Consider the following 20,732-nt stretch of genomic DNA (forward strand, 5'->3'; position numbering starts at 1 on the left):
CACTCCATGCATCTCATAAAGTGGGTTATAGGCCATGAAAGCTTATGCCCAAATACATTTTTAGTCTCTAAGGTGCCACGAGGACTCCTCGTTGTTTTTGCTGATACAGACTAACACGGCTACCCCTCTGAATTCTATTAGTGACTATCCCATTGGACACCTAGTAGCACAGCTGGCTCCAGGCCTAGACTACCCTTTATATGAAACTCCTGACATTCTCTTTCAGGCACTTGATCCTTTCTGCTCCTCTCTCCTCCAGCTTTCCCTCAGCCAGCACCAGCACCTTCAGTCTCCCAGCCATTCAGTGCAGCCCCTGTACGATCTCCTGACTTTACACGTAGTCATACTGCCAGAGTATCACAGAGCTTAGTTCAAAGTGTCCCAGAGTATGCCACACACGGTATCATGGGATTTAGAGTCCTTACAATATCTAGCCCCTATGATTCACTTGTAGGGTTACCACCTTGCCAGTTTGACCAGGTTGGCCATTTTTTTTTTAATGGATTTGCTAGTTTCCAGAAAAATGATTTAATCTGCTGCGTTTTTTATGTGGGTCTAAAGTTTTGCATTCTCATCACAATACACTGGGATATCTAATATTAAAAGTTTCTGTGTCCAGCTGAAGATGCTGCAGTTTAAGTGATAACAGATCAAAACTGTTGAAAATACAACCGCTGTCTGCCCACCAACACGCAAGAGCACCGTGCATGTGTGTGAGAGGGTTTGAGTCATGCAAGAGTGAGGAGATGTGCAATGTTGTAAATCTTATCTGTGTGTGTTCTGTCTCTAGATACTGTAAGTGGCTGTTGAAGCCAGATTGAGGCATTGGCTTGCATTTGGGGGCTAGGGTTGCGGCAGATTTGCCTTATGTGGGGAAGGGGCTTGCCATTTTTTTTGCATTTCAAAAGGTGGTAACCCTATTCACTTCGATTTAGTTGTAGTTATGTGCTGCCAATATACAGTGCATTGAAGCCTAATCCAAACACCCGTGGCATGGTTTGGATGCCCCCATAAAGGGAAGAGCCGACAAACATCAGCAGTGCAGCACAAACATCCATACATTTTTAGAGAAACATTTCGGTTTTTTTAAAGTCTGCCTATGATACTTAAAGGGTGCCCGATCAAACACTTAATGTTTTCTGAAAATAGTCAGTTTAAAAGAAACAATCATACTAAATAATACCGGCCAGAGACAGAACCCACAGGAAAATTAGGCCGAGTGAGCATCTGTCACATCCAAGCAGATTCTCAGAAGGGGAAGGCCAGATCAGGACAGAGAAATTCTTTATCACTGACAATACTATAGCTGTTATCCTTTCACCTGTACATAGGAAGAACTAACCATCCCCCTTTTAGAGAGGCTATTCTTTATAAAGGACAGTCACCTCAACTTGACCCTCAGTTTAAGGAGAGCCAACATTAAACATTAATAATCCACATCACTGAAGCACTAGAAGTAGCTGAGTTTAAACATTAATCAAAAGAATAAATATATCCCACTCACATATATCACTGGATCCCAGAAAGACACTGTACAAATATGCAAACATAGAAGATCCTGAACCAGTCTATGGCTCAGTACAGCATTATGCTTTCTCTTGAAATTCTGGAACTAACAGTTAAAGGTCACTATATTCTTGTCACTCATACTGAGTGTTCAAGGAAGTTTTTGACCCCTTCATGACATGATGGAGATTTCCTGTTGTCCCTTAGCACCTCCGCTTTTAATAGTCCTCCTCCCCAAAAGAAATCACGCACCAGAGACATTTTAATATAAGCCTTGCTAACCAAAGTAATTTGAAAGAGAAAATATTTGTATGTAAATTGGGTTCAAGATGTCAAAACTGAGAACACTAGAAACTGGATTCTTCCATTTATCTATAGAAAAGGTAAAATGTGGGCAAGCAACAATGAAAGCCTCATCCTGCCAACATGCCTCCACCCTGATCTGAGAGGTACCACTCTTTGGGTGAAAGGGAAGTTCATTACCCATGCTCATTCGTTTCTTGGCTTTCCTGCTGAGACTTCCAAGAGCATGGCAGTTGGTGCTATTGTGTTTGTGATGTTGACTCTTGTCCATATCACAACTGGATTTTTGGTCATTCTCTACTAACCTGGGAATAATATGTAAGAAAGAACTAGAGACAAAAAGAGTCACATCCCAATAGCAATATCCATGCACCACCTATCCCTTAAAGAAATCAGGCATGATATTCAAATTACAGTTGAAGATGAAACCCTTAGCCTTTTGTTATTTCCAATATAAAACTCCAGTAACTCAAATTGTATATTTACAAACTGTGTGTGTGTGTGTGTGTGTGTGTGTGTGTGTGTGTGTGTGTGTGTGAGAGAGAGAGAGAGAGAGAGAGAAATTAAACTTCAAATTATAAATTATAGTTACTATAATTGCTTAGTTTGCATCTTGCTGCATCACAACAACTGACGTGGTGTCACCTGATGAAATACAGTCCATTCATGAAACATTGCAAAGCAAACAGAAACCAGTCGTGCACATTTCTCAAAGATGTATAACCACAAGTTCGTAACGTGTTTTTCCTCTTGTTTAAGATTATTTCTTCTTTGAAAGGTCCTGTGACATTGCCCAAGGTACAATCTGGACTGTTGAGCAGCTGTGTCCTCTCAATTCTCCAACCTGGGGTGCCTTTTACACTGCTTCACTGTGACAGCAACCACTCCTGGTCTGTTCACACATAGCCACTAGCATGTAAATTAGTCAAAGATGAATTATATGAGTGCTATAGCCAGCCACTCCTGAATTAAATTGCAGAGCAACAACAGCAAATTCCCAGTCCCAGACTTTTCCCCAGAAATGTGTATCTCGTACTGCCCAGCTCTCTCCTTCTGGACAATACAAGTTTATGAAAAGTCCTTCATTTTATTAATAGAAAATGATATGCACAAATCCTGTTATCTCAAATGGAGGTTCCCAAACACTTCAATCTAAACACACTGGTTTTGATAAAACAATAAAACAAGTTTATTAACTACAGAAAGATTTTAAGTGATTACAAGTAATGAGGCATAAAAGTCAGAATTGGCTACAAAGAAATAAAAAGTAAAAATGCAACTAACATCTAACTTAACAAGCTAAATGAATTCAAAGCTAAGATTTCTCTCACCACACGATTTTGCAGTCTTACTGGTTGGATGGCTTTCATCCAGGACCCCTCCTCCTTTCCTTGTCCTTCAGGCATTGTGGATGCCGTGGGCAGAGAGAAAGGGAGGAATATTTGGGGGGGCATTTGTCCCCCTTCCTTATGGTTCTCTTTTCCCTTTGAGGAGCATCTCCAGCAAATTATGAGTTTTTAAGTGATACCTCACAAGGCATACTTTATACAAAATGTATCATAATCTTGTAAAAAAGGGTGAAAATGTGGACTTGCACAGATCCATCTTGAGATCACCTTTCACAGACTTTAGTCTTATTTGCAAGTAATTGGTGGATTCTAAAATTTTAGAAAATAAAGCCACCATACTCCTAGCTCTTCTTTTTGCACCTGGCAGCCACAATTTACCTGTGTTAATGGTCAATTGTATATTATTTTCTTCTCTTTTTTTAAAGGTATATATTAATTGTATTTTAAAAATAACTTTTCTTTCCAGAACTGGGTCATTCTGCTCTTTCTAGTGAAGCACCACCAATAATGCCCACCTTGGTGCTAGAAAGATACAATGCAAGTGATTTGGACGATGGGATTTAAAGATCATTATTTTTGTCAGGTGAACTGCCGTTTCATAAATCCAACATTTCCATACTAGGCTGTTTAAATAAAATATCTAAGTGCATGTGTTGGCACCCCAATAAGTGGCCCACATTTCAGCAGTGCTAAGCATCCATATCTTTTCTTGAACTCTAAGTTCTGAGCTAAGTTGTTGCATCAAATGAGAGTTGTAAATGCTCAGAAATCTCTGAAAAAAAATCAAGTCATTTATTTGCTGCCTAAATATGGACTTAGATCCTTATTTAACCAACTAACTTACAAAATATTTGTTTATTTTCCTCATTGGCAGAGGCTTTTGAATTGCTGTTACTCTTCTTCAAAAGTGGTAGCAAGTCTTAGGGTATGTCTACTCTTATCGGGGATTGACGCTGTGGTGATTGATACACCAGGGTTGATTTAGCGTATTTAGAGTACTCTCCAGTACTCCACTGAAATGAGAAGTGTAAGAAGAAAAGGAGTACTTGTGGCACCTTAAAGACTAACCAATTTATTTGAGCATGAGCTTTCGTGAGCTACAGCTCACTTCATCGGATGCATACCGTGGAAACTGCAGCAGACTTTATATACACACAGAGATCATGAAGCAATACCTCCTCCCACCCCACTGTCCTGCTGGTAATAGCTTATCTAAAGTGATCATCAAGTTGGGCCATTTCCAGCACAAATCCAGGTTTTCTCACCCTCCACCTGCAGAAGAGTGAGTTTGTGTGTGGGGGGGTGGAGGGTGAGAAAACCTGGATTTGTGCTGGAAATGGCCCAACTTGATGATCACTTTAGATAAGCTATTACCAGCAGGACAGTGGGGTGGGAGGAGGTATTGCTTCATGATCTCTGTGTGTATATAAAGTCTGCTGCAGTTTCCACAGTATGCATCCGATGAAGTGAGCTGTAGCTCACGAAAGCTCATGCTCAAATAAATTGGTTAGTCTCTAAGGTGCCACAAGTACTCCTTTTCTTTTTGCGAATACAGACTAACACGGCTGTTACTCTGAGAAGTGTAAGGTAAGTCGATGGGAGAGTTTCTCCCATTGACCCAGTGTGGTGTAGACACGGCATTAAGTTAACCAAAGCTACATCAACTCCAGCTACGTTATTCACATAGCTGGAGTTGCATAACTTAAGCCGACTTACCCCCACAGTGTAGACCAGACCTTAGTCAACAATTATTATTTCTTATAATAATTACAGTTATCAGGATAATTGTTAATCATATGTCCTTATATTTATCATGATTGCCCAACAATACTACAAAACAGATAAGGTGGGAATGAACGTTGTCAGGAATTGTGCAAAGGGTCAGTTTGTAAACTACGAAAACATAGGGGACAAACACCCAACATGCATAATTCTAAATTCTATGTGGACTATTCAACATCAGTCTGGTGTGCAGCTATTTGTAGACTTTGAAGGATTAGATTTTTGTCTATAAGTGTCTGTAAACGTTGATTTCACCATACACACAATTCATATCAAATGGAAACTCTGAAGAGTGACTGCTTCCAAAAACGTCCAAAACTTCATGAATATCTTTTTTATTTTGTGTTTGTACAGCGCCTAGCACAGTTGGGTCCTGGTCTATGACAAACTCCTAGCTGCTACTGCACTAAAAATTGAAGAGAAGGAGTTTTGCATTCCATTTTTTCTATGCTGTGGATTGTTGATTCTCTTGCCTTTTACCATATAGTAGAAACAATTTCATGATATTGAAGTTCACTCACAATTAACATCTTTTATGCTTAACAAATGGCTCTGCTTCTCTTTGGCATTTAATTACCTGCAAAGGCTGCATATTGCACCATGTACTCTTCTGGCATGAACAGTGGACCTGAATTATAACAGTAGTAGTTACCACTGAGCCTTGGTTATGGACAGTGTGTTCAAAACTTGCTGCACTGCAGAAAATTAACAATTATAGCTATGGAGTGACCAGGCACCTTTTTCAGAACATTACTTCTTGTCTAAACAAGCAAGCGGGTGCACTGCAGTAACTAATACAAATACAGGGAAAATCAAATTGGCTTCATCTGGCCTGATAAATGATTGCAAAATCCTTATTTGGTGCAGAATCAATATAAAAGATGATTCAGTCCTTTAAAGTTATACACTTAGTCATTGTCCAAGGGTTGGGGTGGGAACAGTGTGTCACGTTTATGGGGATCAACGTAAAATGAATGTAAAGTTTTTTTAAAGTAATTTGAAAGTACTGAATCAGCAAGGATTCATTTACATACAACCTAAAAGTTTCTATACACTGAATATGACAAATTACACTTACTGTATCTCAAATGAACTACTGTACAGTTAGTGAGATTGTAGGCTTATGCTAGGAATTAACTTTATGGTGAGCAATCCAACTGAATTTGCTCAGCAATGGACAACATTCATCAACTCAAAGGTGCAATTATTTGTGGCAAGAGTGTCACAGACAAAAGGCATTGCAGCACTAACCGAGCTACTAGAATTGACAAAGGTAATAATACAAGGAGACTGAATTCAGGGGACTGTGGCGAATCTGGACAGGATGGGTGGAGTGATTCAGCCTGTACCATTTGCATGGAATGGTTTTCATATAAATAAATTATTATTAATTTTTGTAGTGTGATAGGTATAAATAGTGTTCTACAAACATGTGAAGGGATTGTAACTACCTTGGAACTGGGAGGGAAGTGTCTCATATCGACAGACACAATGTAACTGGATTCAAGTACAAGTGTGAAAGTTGGGGCAGTTTCAGAGGGAAGACTATCAGCGTTGTACTTCTAGGAGTAGGATGTGAATTAAGGAGGAATATGAAGGAGATGGAGTCTCCTTCAAGCATGGAGTGTGGTGCAAACATTTCTTTGATGCACATGTTCAGTATATAATATATCAAAAAAGAACTAGATATATTCATTGAGGATAGGTCCATCAATGGCTATTAGCCAGGATGAATAGGGATGGTGTCCCTAGCCTCTCTTTGTCAGAAGCTGGGAAGGGGTGACAGGGAATAGATCACTTGATTATCTGTTCTGTTCATTCCCTCTGGGGCACCTGGCATTGCCCACTGTCAGAAGACAGGATACTGGGCTAGATGGACCTTTGGTCTGACCCACTATGGCTGTTCTTATCTTTGCAATTAATATTACTGAGATATTTCCTATATAATCACAATCTCAGCATAGGGAATACCAAGATGTTTGTATCTACTTAGCAAGGAAAATCTTACAAAAGTTTTAATGACAGCCACTGTCACATCTATTTTGAGCAACTATAACAATTTGTTGAAACACATTAGAGGGCCAGATGTCAGCATTTTAATACATCCTTGCTATATCTAATCTTGCAACTATGAAAAAATATAGCATAATATTCATCCAGGTCTCAAAACGAAAAAAAAAATGGGCCAGAGAGCACTTGGTGTAGGTCCAAAACTGCAATCAGGCAAAGAATAATTTTATTACAGATAAAGGTACTCTTCATAGGGGTGACTGGGAAGCACAATGCCTATGCACCACTTAAATCCCACTTAAATCCTCAAAATAGGATTTAATTGGTATAGTATTTGTGTGGGCTATCTGCCTACAGGTAAATATCATCCCATCCACAGAAGGGAATCCAGACATAGTAGATGGCTATGGGCAGACAAAATGGTGACAGGTAGATACAAGGATGGGCACCAGAGTGGAAAAGAAACTGCCGCACAGAATGGAAGAATTAGCCCAAAACCATTATATAAAATGCACCAGAATATTCATCTTCCTAAAAAAATAACAAAATGAATCCAAAGTAGAATTGTGTGAAGCTTGCTAATAATAAAAATATAAAAATAATAAAAAATATTAGGGTATTCTATGCTCCTGTGTTCATAACACTGCATTGCAACTACTGTAAAGCTATAGTGTTTCAGTGCATAATTTTATAATACTTTCATGGGGATTCACATTGTCTGATATTGGGTTTGAGTTTTGGATTTGAAAAAAAAAACAAAACTCAAAGCAAAATTCAGATGAAACTGCCAAGTTTCACCTGATTTAGGATCAAACTTTCATATAGTGTGGTGTTTTATTTTGTTTTTCTGTTTATCAAAGCTGTAAATTGGGCAAGGTTCACCAACAGGTTTTGGGCTGTGAAGAAAGGTGATGTATAAAGGCAGAAAGTTCTTGTGGTTACAAACACTAGACTCAGAGTCAGAAAATCTGGTTTCATTTCTTGGCGCTGCCACTTAATTCCTGGGCAATTCAGTTAAAATCCATGGCTCATTTTCCATCTCTAAAATGGGGATAAAAGTCCTCTCTCCTGCCCTTTGTGTATCTTGTCTATTTAGACTGTAAATTCTCTGGCATAACAACTGTCTTAATATGTAGCAGTTACTACAGCAAGTCACATAAGATGCAAAAGATCTCTTTACATCCACAGTAGCCAGGGGAATAAATGAGTCCATGGACATTGCCTGCAATGACACAGATTAAAAGCATTTGCTAATGAATTATTCCAAAAGAATGAGCTGGCCTCATTAATGATACTTCTCTTCTGGGACAGTCACACAGGATATTCCTTGAGTGGAATCTCTTGGCTAATCTCATTGGATTCTAATTTAGTGCCTAACAACAAATAACCATGTGAATCCTCAGAATTCAACAAGAAGCCAGATTCTTCTTTGGTGTTTAAAATTGCACATTGCAGTGTGTAGGAGAGCAAAGGAGGGGTGACCTGTTTCTTTTTTTAGTTTCACTACTCCCCCTCACGGAGGATCTGGTGAGGCAGTTTTCTTTAATAAGAGTCCAAGAAACTTTAATATAAGTTTGTCTCATTGATATTTGGACTCGTTCATGGGAGGGGGGTCCCCACAACAAACTTAAACAGGAAAAAGAAAAGGAGTACTTGTGGCACCTTAGAGACAAACAAATTTATTTGAGCATAAGCTTTCGTGAGCTACAGCTCACTTCATCGGATCCGATGAAGCGAACTGTAGCTCATGAAAGCTTGTGCTCAAATAAATTGGTTAGTCTCTAAGGTGCCACAAGTACTCCTTTTCTTTTTGCGAATACAGACTAACACAGCTGCTACTCTTAAACAGGAAAATACCCCAATCACTCAGAGTCCCAAAAATCTGTCTGAGGATATGGCTCTTACCTCAGACTGGATGAGCAAAAAGGGTTCCTTCACAGAACCTCTCTTATTAGCTTGCTGCTGCCCTCCCAAAGCCTACTCCTTTGCAGCTTCTCAAGGTTAGTCCCCTTCTTCCCCGCCCCCCCCGGCCCTTTTATAAGCAATCAGCTTCTAATGGTTCCCTCCTTGTGTCAGGTGCCTCTGGTTGGCTCATTTAGCAGGCCTGCTCCAGGCTTCAAGTCTCTAGCATGGCAGCTCCCTTTCAGTCCTTCGCTCTCACTTGCTCTTTCACAAAGTACATTCTAAAAAAGCTCTTAGTACCCATGGAAGCTTGGTTTCCAGTTCTTATTACTACTAAACAAGGAACAAAGTTTTGCTTTACTTTAAATAAACAAAAAGCCAAACAACTGTCATGAAGCCACCAGACTCAGGCTCTAATGGACCTCAAGACAGTGAATTCCAAAGATGAAGAACTAGTGTGTTCCTCAGACTGAACTTATCCCAGCAACAGCTAGATAGATGTGTACAGTTTTCACTTAAATGTGTTACAGAGAAGCCGGACAAGAGGTGGCTGGGGAAGTTTCTAGGCAGTTCTGCAGTGAAGCACAGGATAAGAAAGTAGCTTGAGGATTAATGCTGGTTTATTTTTTCTAATCAAATTCCTTGATCTGTGTAAGAAGAATGCAACTTTTGTGATTCTTTACCATTATCTGCAGTAACCATGTCCCAGAAAATACAGAACTCCAAGAATAATGAACCCAGCAAGTTACAAAAAGTGTTTTAAATTGAATTCTCATATGATTCAAAACGTGCATTCATAATTAATACAGCATCAAACCCTGACAGGTGCTGAGCACCAGCACCTCAACTCCCATTGACTTTAGTAGCAGTTGCAGGTGATCAGCACCAACAAAGGTGGTATTTACAATGGCTAAAACTTGTACTGCATGGGCCACAGTAAGTGAAAAACTTCATGTTTCCCAAAGACAATGAAAATAGAAGTTTCCATCCAACACATTACTCGCGTGAAATCCCCAATGGTGACAAAGTGGAGAGGCCCTGGCTTATGTACTCAAAAACCCAGAATGCTGCATACTGTTTTTGTTGCAAACTCTTCCAGTCTAATGTTCCAGCCACATTGGGTTCTACAGGAACAAAGGACTGGAAAAATCTGGCTAGAAATCTGGCATGCCATGAGAAGGCAGCAAATCACCAGACAGCATTCCATAGGTGAAAAGAGCTTGAGATGAGACTAGGGTTAAAGGCCACCATAGATGATCAGCATCAAGAGAAGATTGCACCAGAGTCTCTTTACTGGCAAAATGTTCTGAAAAGGCTCATGGCCATTGTGAGAATGCTTGCTACCCAAAACCTAGCACTGCATGGCACTTCAGATCAGCTGTACGTGCTGAACAATGGAAGCTACCTTAAAATTGTGGAGCTGATGGCTGAGTTTGATGCTATACTCCAGGAGCATCTAAGAAGAGTCACCACCCAAGAAATGTACACACACCACTACCTTGGAAAAACAATTCAAAATGAGATCATACAGTCACTGGCAACAAAAATCAAACAGAAGATTGTGGCAGATCTGAAGTCAGCAAGATATTACTCTGTTATTCTGGACTGCACACCTGACATCAGCCATACGGAACAAATGACTTTAATGATGCATTTTGTAACAACAGAACCCAGTGAAATATCCCTGCAATGGTGACTGTCAGAACATTTTCTAGAATTTATTGACCTTGATGATACTACAGGAGCTGGTATGACAAATATGCTTCTTAAAAAGCTGGACAACACGGGAATTCGATAGCTGACATGAGAGGTCAGGGCTATGATCATGGTGCCAACATGAGAGGAAAGAACAGAGGAGTGCAGACAAGGATCTGAGAGTTAAACCCTCAAACTTCTTTTGTCCCATGCAGTTCTCATTCATTGAATTTGGTGGTCAGTGATGCAGCATCAGCTTCTAGTGAGGCTGCTGAATTTTTTAATAAAAAGAAAAGGAGTACTTGTGGCACCTTAGAGACTAACAAATTTATTTGAGCATAAGCTTTTGTGAGCTACAGCTCACTTCATCGAATGCATCCGATGAATGCACTCTTTTTGCAAATACAGACTAACACGGCTGCTACTCTGAATTTTTTAATGTAATTCAAAGCATCTTTGTAATTTTCTCTGCATGAACTCATCGATGGCAAATTTTGAAGCAACATTTGGGAACATCCTCTCTGACACTGAAACCACTGAGTGCCACAACTGATGGGAAAGTCAAGTGGAGGCGATAAAGCCTATCAAACACCAAATTGAGAAGATAGAAGATGCCATAGTTGCCATTATGGAGGATAATGCTATGACAGGAGCTGTTCATGGGAGAACAGTGGCAGGGGGAAATGGAATCACCAAAAACCTACATAACTTCAAATTTCTGTGTGGCTTTGTGTTGTGGCATGACATACTGTTTGAAATAAATGTTGTAAGCAAGAGACTCCAAGGTGTTGACCTTGATATATCTGGAGCAATGGAACAACTGGAGAAAGCAAAGTCATACCTACAGTCTTACCGGTCAGATGAGGGATTTCAAAAATGTTCTGAGGAATTCACAGAAGTTGGCAGAGGAACGTCACACTGAAGCTATTTTCCCACCCATTCAAGAATACAAGAGTCACCAAAGAACACGACATTTTGATTACGAGGCATGGGATAATCCCATAAGAAACCCCAAACAACAATTCAAAGTTGAATTCTTTAACCAGGTGCTAGACTGTGCAAAACAGTCAGTTGAAGAACGCTTCATGCAGCTCAAGGAACACAGCAGTATATTTGGAATGTTGTATGATATTCCTAAACTCATCACTATTCCTGAAGAAGACCTACACCAGCAATGCAAGGCACTACAGACAGTGTTGACACATGATGACATGTGCGATATTGATGCGAGTGATTTAGGTGATGACCTGAAAGCCCTTTCAAGATACATTTCAGCAGGATCAACTCCAAAGGCTGTTCTGGAATATATATGTACACATAAGATGACCACTTTCTTTCCAAATGCTTTTGTTGCTCTGCGCATACTTCTAACACTTCCTGTAACAGTTGCCAGTGGAGAACGCAGCTTCTCCAAGCTGAAGTTAATAAAAACACATCTACGCTCCACAATGACACAGGAGAGGCTGCTCAGCCTTGCAACCATCTCAGTAGAGCATAAGCTGGCCCAGACTGTGGACTTTCAGCAGGAAGCAGTTCAAATCTTTGCAACCAAGGCAGCACGAAAAGAACCACTTTGATTATTCAAACAGATAAAATGCCATTGTTTACTATGCAGACAAGAAAAGCTACATTTGCTTCTTCAGGCATTTGAAAGTTAAGTGTTACTTAAAATTTTTGAACAAGGCATTTTAAGTTGTTAGATCTCCTTTTTTGGGGTAGGTAGCAGAGCAGTACCATGAGAGGAGTAGAACAGGAAGAAGGCAGAATTGAGACCTTTCAAAGTTTTGGCCCAAGCGAGGGGGTATGGGGGCGTCATTTGAGCTACACTTTTCAGATGCCAAAGTGTTGTGGGCCGGCCCTCCTTATATGTACATGTATATAAATTTCACCATTCATGATGTCACTGCTATTCTTAGATCCAGCTGTTTTGCCCTCATTGCCAAATGACACTTTTATATATGATTCTAATTAAGGAAGTGCATGATAATGTGAAAATATAGCCATTTAGCAAGACTTGCAATATTGTCTTTCAATTTAAAAAACAGCATCAAAATAAACCACCGCAATGTGTGGCAGAACATACAAAGCAAATTAAATGATTCGTCTGTCACATCCTCTCTCCTATTTCTGTCCTGTCATTGATCATACTTTGAAAGTCTAACTGGGGACTTGATCTTGTAGCAAAGGGACTCCATTAAAGAGGTTGCTCTCATGAGAAAATGGCTGCAGGAACAGGCCTTTAGAATGTAAGCTCCTTGGGACAAGGGTTGATCTAGGTCAGTAAGACACTCTGCATACCTTTATCTATTGCTCTCCAAGGAAAAGTGGAACAGAAGGCAGCAGAAATGCTGTGTAAAGCTTAAGCCAGGTATGATCACATATCATCAGATCTTGCCTAGAACTACTTATCTGAACTTCAAATGTGTAAGTAGATCAGAATGTTTAGCTAGACATGATCAGGTTTATTTCTTATTTTGGCTTGTGGATCACCTCTGTGCTAACCCCAGATGCTTTTGTTGCTTGTAACCTTTAAGCCCCAAGAAAGCTGTTTTGGGGGCTTAATTTTTGTAATGGTTCCTTTTAAGATCTAGCAAAAAGCCTACGTTCCAGATGTATTTTTTCCCTTTTTGTTTTTAATAAAATTTACCTGTTTTAAGAACAGGTCTGGATTTTTGGTGTCCTAAAAGGTTTGTGCATGTAGGTTGATTAGCTGATAGCCACAGCTAATTTCCTTTGTTTTCTTTCTCAGCTCTTCCCTGGAGGGGACGTGAAAGGGCTTGAGGGTACCCCACAGTGAGGAATTCCCACTTAACTTTCAGGAATTCCTTCTGGGTTTAAAGGGTGTGGGTTTTTGCTTTTTGTTTTTGCATTTGGGTGGTGGCAGAGTTTACCAAGCCAAGGTCAGAGAGAAGCAGTAACCTTGAGAGTTTAATACAAGCCTGGAGTGGCAAGTATTAATTTGCAGGCCCCTACTTCCTGCACTCAGAGTGACAGAGTGCGGATTCAGCCTTGACAGGAGCCCACAAGTTACAAAATCCATGGAGGACTGCGCAGTCTTCAGCAAGTACTTTTGTTGTTTGCAACTCTGGCTGACTCTGGCTCTAAGATGCTATTTCCACCTTTGTGGAAGCTTGTTTGTTATACTGGGTAGTGTTTCATACATCTACTGTAACATCTACTGTACACTGTTGGTAGTGCACTCACTGTAAATAGTAAGGGTTGGGTAGGTGAAGGTGGAAAGGGAAAATAAGAAATTAAATAAGAAACTCACCATTAATTTTGGGACCAACAAAACACAGAATATGCTATGTTGCATGCAAAAATGTTGAGAAGACGACTTAACTAACAACATACTAGTACTATTTGAAAGACAAATACAGGCTAGCAGGGAGAGGGAACTACATACAAAAAGCATGGACTAAACACAAAAACTGCCAAATGTTTGGCATGAGTGCTCTCTATTCTATTAGAGTCTGTTCAGCAGACTCTACAGAACCAGCTAAGGGACATAGGAAGAGAACCTACGTTCACCTAACAGTAAACAATTATTTCATTAAATATCTTACCTTGAAGAACTAAGCATAAACAATTTTAAAGGGAAATGAATGGGAAAAGAACCAGCATTAGAACACATTAAGTTATTTTATACTAAAGCAGATTGTATTTGACCCCTTTTCCTTTGCAATTTAAAGCTCTGGTTTTACACAATTTAAAAATACAACGTCAAAAGGACATGAAACTCAGCTAATTTTTCTAAGTAAAAATTTTGCATTTTTAGGATTATACCAGAAGATTAAAATAACTGTGCTGGTTACATTTTTAGCACGTCCTTTAGGAACACGTTACTTCAAAGATAAAGGATTTACACATTTAAATTGAGTTTAGAGTGTTTAAAAGTTCTGATGTCCAGATTAACAGAGTCTTACCTATGCAATTCAGCAAACTGGGGGAGAGGGGTGTGTGGAACCATGATCATCTGACATGAGAGCTTTTGGATGAGACTAAATTTGATTAGTAAGGATCCCAGTCAAGCCATTTTCCTATTTACTGTTTTCTCAGTGTATGGACCAAATTCTGCCCTTAGTTAAAAGTATGCATCACTGGCATCAATAGGAGTTACACACATTTATTGCAAAGAAGAATATGGTCCTACACACACTCTGGTTTTGTGGGACAATAAGCAGGTGGGAAGAGGAAGCATTGAGTAGAGTACAGAATAATGTTCCAGCCACTTCAAGCAAGAATGAAGTGTCTTGTGATTCTTTTTGTACAGAGCCTTTTTTATATAGAGTGAATGGAGCAGCTGCTATCCGCTCAGGAAAGGGAATCAATGACTCAGCTCTGGGCACAAACACCTGACTGATCACAATTGCATGGTGCAGTTACAGTTGCCTCCCTTCTAGACAGTAGCATCACTCATTCTGCAGAAAATCTCCTTTCCCAATCGCACGTTTTCCAAAAAGCATGATTGTGACAGAGTGGGCAATGGCTAAAGTGTTCATGCCAGTTTTCTTAGAGCTATGAGTACTTTTAACTGACCAGGACAAAAAATCTGGCAAGACTGATTGGACTGGCCCTCCCTTCTTCCCCTCAAAAAGGTCCAAGAGGGTCATACTGGGCAACTGCTCTTGGTTCTTAAGACCTCACCTCACATGTAGTGTGTGACAAGATGACTGATGCTAGTATGGTGGGTCCTGTGCTTTTCTTGGCAGGGGGCCTAAGATGGCACCCTTTGCCCCTGCTCTTGGGCCGCCAAGGTCACTACTAGTGGCCCAGAAAGGTGATAGAGGAGGGAAGCGGGGGAGGGGTCTGGGTTTGCTCCTCACTCTGAACCCCAGCCCCTCTCAACCCCTGCAGGTTCTTACCCTCTTCCCCCTTGGGTGGGGTATCTTCAGTCCTTAGACGCTGAGGGAGGGCATCTCCCTCCCCTGCTGGGGCAGGGTCTCCCTTACTTCAGTTCTCTGATCTTTCAACTCTCATAGCACACCTCCAAGCTCCAATCCTCTCTCCTTCCTCCTTTCCCCTGACTGCCTGAAGCATAGGGTTTTATTAGTTTCCTGACAGGGCCTTAATTGACTGTAGGTGCCCCAATTAATCTGTAGCCACCCTCCCTAGTCTACAGGGAACCACGCCTTAATTAGCCTTGGCCTTATATATTTCCCCTCTTGCACTCTACCACTGCTTCCTGGCCCTCCTGTATCACAACATTCTGTCATTAACACATCAGTTCACAGTGTTTGTGAAACCACTAACTAATAGAGACAAAGAAACTTTTCTAGGCCACCATGTCATTGACATACTGATAATAGTTAGTTCTTCACCTCCAGCTGAGAGAAGCCAGATTCCATAGTCTTGTTTCTCATCCTGTGTCTGACAGAAACAGTGGTCTGGATGAAAGCTCACTGACCCTTGACTCAACCTGTAGAACTTGTGGTATTTGTTAGCAAAGGAAAGCACAGGGATTGCGCATCTAAGGTGTGACTGCTTTTCACCAAAATGACTTGCAGCCTGTTGGATCCAGTACTTCTCCTGACCAAAGAGCAGAAGCAAGTCATAGTCCTAGTAGGCTGGACAGGAGATCTCAAGAACTCCTTGAGGCTCTTACAATATTACTCCATCCCTTTGTCTCCCCCTGACTGAAGTTTAAGGGTCTATAACTGATCGGTAATGCTGGAGTCAGAATATAATCAAGCTCACTCTCCCAGTGCAATGTGGGATATGAAGTTCTAACAAATATAAAAAATATAGAAAAAAAAGCTTATATTTTGTCAGAACAGAATCATATTTGCTTTCTTAATATGCCCAGAAGCAGGTCAGCTGAGTGAGAAGGTGTCATTTTGAAAGTCCCTTTTCTGACCATCCATCACTTCAAGGTGAGTTAGGAGACACTTGCTGACAAAATCCAGAAATTACTTCCTGAGCTGAAGGTTCTTTCCTCTAGAATTTCCTGCTCCTCAAAATTTACCAGAACCTGCGTCAATCACAGCTCCAGGACATGATGCAGGAAAGATATGCTTGGTTTACTATTCTTTTAGTTGATTTGTGTTTTTATTGGTTTTATAACAAATATTTTTGTAGCAGTGGTTCTTTAATGGTGCTTACTGTCTGGAGTCTTATGAGAGATGTATTTAAATCTTTTAAAAAGCACTTTGCTGCTAGGGCAACAGGTGCTCTTAAAATTAAATAAATCAAAATGAGTCTGACAGTGGACATTTCCACCATCCTATAAAACACCCAGCCAATGTGTATTGTTTTAAACCATTCAGTATCACCTGGTGTAGGCCAGGACCCCTTGGTGCCAACTGGAAGAGGGAACAGGGATACATAGGGATTTACAGGTATCCCCTGGGTTGGATATCTGCATAACAGTTCACAGAAGGGTGACATATGAAGTCTCTTCCGAGAGCCAGTAGTCCACTGGTTGTCATACCCATTGCAAAATATATGGATAATATTTAAGGAATTATATATCTATATTGAAAATTACATTCTTAAGGTCTTGGAGTTAAGGAAGGCCACCAGGAGGTGACATACCTAAGAAACGTTCCTTTCAGGGAGTAGGTAAACAGGCATGCATAGCGAAGCATACAATTCAAAAGTGGCCAGACAGAGAGCTAGGTGTGTCTGTTCACATACTGAGAAATTGCAAAATCTATAAGAGAAGAAATTCACAGTAATAAACAAACAGCAAGGGATGTCTTGTTTACTAATGAAGACAAAGGATAGTGCTGGGATATCTTGGAGTGCAAAGCAACATACTGGATGTTTCACCTATGACAGCATGCATGTCTCATGAAAAGAGGGTTACAGCCAGCCTGGCTGTAAACAGAGTCCTGCAAATCTATGGATAGCCACTTTATATCCATGGAGCATGTTTGCAGATCATGGATGGATGTGGATCCAAATGTTGTGTCCACACAGGACTCTAGCTGTAAAGCACTGCAAGAATGTGGATGAGCAATACTCGACAAAACATGAGAGTATCTTGTTAATTAAGCCTAGGGTCTAGAATGCATGTGATGATTTAATTTTGTACATAACCATTGTTTTCAATGCATTTACTTGCTATGATTTAAATATTTGTGCTATGTTCAATAAAAATGCTCAATTTCACCATAAACTTATGTAAGTGCTGTGTGGAGCAGTGATCGGAGGAGGAACTGGTAAGCTGGGGTGTAGTGTTTTTTCAGATGCAGAAAATCTGAGAGTACTGTGCTAGTCAGCAGACTAGGGGCTGGACACTCTTTGGAGACAGTCATGCCTGTACTGCAGATGGGAAAAAATGCAACACAAACAGGTGAAGTGACTCACACAAGGCATGACAGTCCACGTACTTATACATTGCTGATTGTAGAAAAAGTGAGGATCCAGGGTTGGAGCATGCCAATTGCTAATCTTCAGAGTGACAGCAGGGCCTACGTGGCCTCGAAGGGGAGTGCTTGTGTTGCCAGGGGTGGTGGAGGTGGGCGGCTCACCCATGGCAGACACAGACAAGGCTTTCTCACACTAAGGACAAGTGATAGTGAGATGCCTCACAGCCTGGGGTATCCTTGGGAAGCATCATACCCTCCCACAGTTGACACCCTGAAGCATGAGGTTTACTTTCCCTCATGTTACGATATCAATGGTCAAATTTAGCCAGCCTTTTGTAACATTTGGTTATAGCATTTACTCCAATATGACCTTGAGTTTCTGTAACAGGCCTACAGATGTTTAGAGTTAGTTAAAAAAAAAAAAGTGCAGTAGTTTCTGAGTCATTTGGAAACCAGGAGATGTATCTGATTTTCTGCTGCCCTGTACCATTTCTACCAGTGCAAAGTCAGTGTGAAGCAGATGAAATGTGCTAACAAATCTGAATAAGTTTTTGGCTGGGGCAAATGGTTCAAGGCAATGGAAAGGCACAATGAGTTTAACACCATATTTTATTAAAAGTTTGCAACCTCATTTAGCTGCTGATTGACTCGTCTGATCATTATTCACAGGAGCAGAAGTGTAACAAACACAAAATGAAGATTAGCCTTGTGCAAGTTAACAGAGTATCCCCATTTGGGTTGCCTTTTTTACATGTATATCAGCCTTTACAGTCCCCCTAGAGTTTTTATATCAACCATTGATTCAAATGCACATTTCTAGTGTGTTACTGGTGCTTTTCACTATTTGAACAGAAGTAGAGTTTTCACAATGTAAACTCTGAATTACTTTCACTACACACAGTACTGGAGATCTGCATTTAGGTGTCTTAATAGACTGATATTTCACGCCCTGTGGTGCCACATTGCTGTAATGGACACCATATCAACTTCTTAATGCAACAAGTTAATTCAGACCTTTTCACTGCAGGATGCTGACTGTGGAGTTCCTAGATCTGAATTAAGCTAGTAGGGGTTACTTTCCTCAGGAAGAGAAAGAAGAAACCCCCTTTAAATAATGCAGTAATAGAAAGCCTGTTGGTTTGAGTTAGCTGAAAACTGCAATTCTGAGTTTAATATTAGCTGAGTTAATTGATGAGACAACCTGCAGCTCAACTGCTCTGCTATCCTCAGTAGGTGATAAATGGCAATAAAACTAATACTACACAGATTAGGTAGCCTAAATAAACACGCCTACAAATCTCCCCATTAAATCAGAGTTTCTCTCTGCTGGAGGGAAAAAAAAACCAAACAGACAGACTTATAGAGGCCCATTGCCTAGAATTAACTCAGCAGACAAGACTCAAGAAATACTATAGTATTGTACTTCTTCACAACAGACGAGGGGCTCCAGGAGGGGCACAGCCATTGCAGTCAGAATTTAATTGGGCTGAAATTAAAAAACAGGAGTAACAGTTTCATCTACCCATGTCATTCTTGTTTAATTTGACCATTTCAATGAAGCATTATATGGTGCATATAAGTATTGCCAGGGCTTTTCAGTAAAGTTTGTATATACAAGGATACTTCACTTTTACTTTCAGACGAGCCACAGCTTACAGGGTGACACAATAAGGAGAATTTAGCGAGGTTGAGAAGCTCATAAAAACTCTAGTTGAATTGTCAAACATTCAAGGGCTTGCCTTCACCACACTGTTAGCTCCAGGTATAACTTGAGTGTTATCCTTCACCCAACTCCTGTCTACACACAAAAATCCTTCATTCAAGTCAAGTGGTACTTTAAACATGAGTTAGCTGGCCTGTGAGGAACGGGGATGTGGAGGGCGAATGATGTCTCAAGCTCAAGGGTTGCTGATGTTCCAGTTAATAATGCACTAAGGATGCTGCATCTTGAATTACAACAACTAATAATCCAACAAACAACAACAACAACTAATAATCCAATCACGCTGTGCTGCTCATCAAATCACTCTGTGTAGCTGAAGCGTTATTCTGCAGTGTGGTTGCTCTCACTTTTGCTAAGCTAATTCAAGTGGAGTAACTCAAGTGTGCTAACTGTTGCAGGAAAAACAAGCCCAAAGATAGGTGGTAAACTGTTGACATAGTTTTAGTGCCTTAAAATACCACTGATGCCCTAGTGGAATACGCTCCCTAATGGATGTTCCACTGAATAACATTCTATTAACTCCCTTGCAATTGCCTTCTTACCAGGGTTGTGGCTCATGCAAGGCCATTGATCTAGGTAATCTTGCACCAGCCCCACACGTATGTTGTCCTTGCTACACAAAGAACTGCTGACATGTATCAAAGGGAAGGATATAAAGTTAGGTTACGTTAACCTGTGTCAAGACATCATGACTGTTAAGTTTACATTGATATGTCATGATGATGCAGGGTCATGATGAAACCTTGACCTCTCCCAGTTGAAACATCACTACTTGACCACATTTTGTTCATCCCCCAAAAAATTTTGAAATGTTACTCATATCCTACAAATTCAGTTTGCATGGCCTGGGACAAATCCATCAGACTCAGAATTTGGTAATCTGAATCGGTAACAATGCTAGATATAATTATGGTATGTACTACATAGAGTCTTTTGATGAGTTTTCAAAGGAATTCCTGGAATTCTCATTAAATACACACATTATTTGTCCTGTAAGCCTATGACTTCTCAAGTCCAACTCCCTTCCCTACATCCTCTATTCTACTTTTGTCCTTGAAGGATAATTAACGTCTCAATTAACTGGAAGAATTTTTTTTCCCTGAAGTATGCATACTCTAAACTAAGAGAAATGTTATTTTCTATCCTTTC

General features: G+C 40.3%; 1 protein-coding gene across 7 annotated transcripts in view; it reads right to left on the reverse strand.

The window, feature by feature from the left end:
* KCNMA1 (potassium calcium-activated channel subfamily M alpha 1) overlaps positions 1-20,732 on the reverse strand; it is an 841,792-nt gene that overhangs the window by 383,680 nt on the left and 437,380 nt on the right. The gene's annotated exons all lie outside the window — the stretch shown is intronic.

The sequence above is a fragment of the Lepidochelys olivacea genome (genome assembly GCF_965140295.1).
Source record: "Lepidochelys olivacea isolate rLepOli2 genome assembly, chromosome: 7".
Taxonomy (NCBI): domain Eukaryota; kingdom Metazoa; phylum Chordata; order Testudines; family Cheloniidae; genus Lepidochelys; species Lepidochelys olivacea.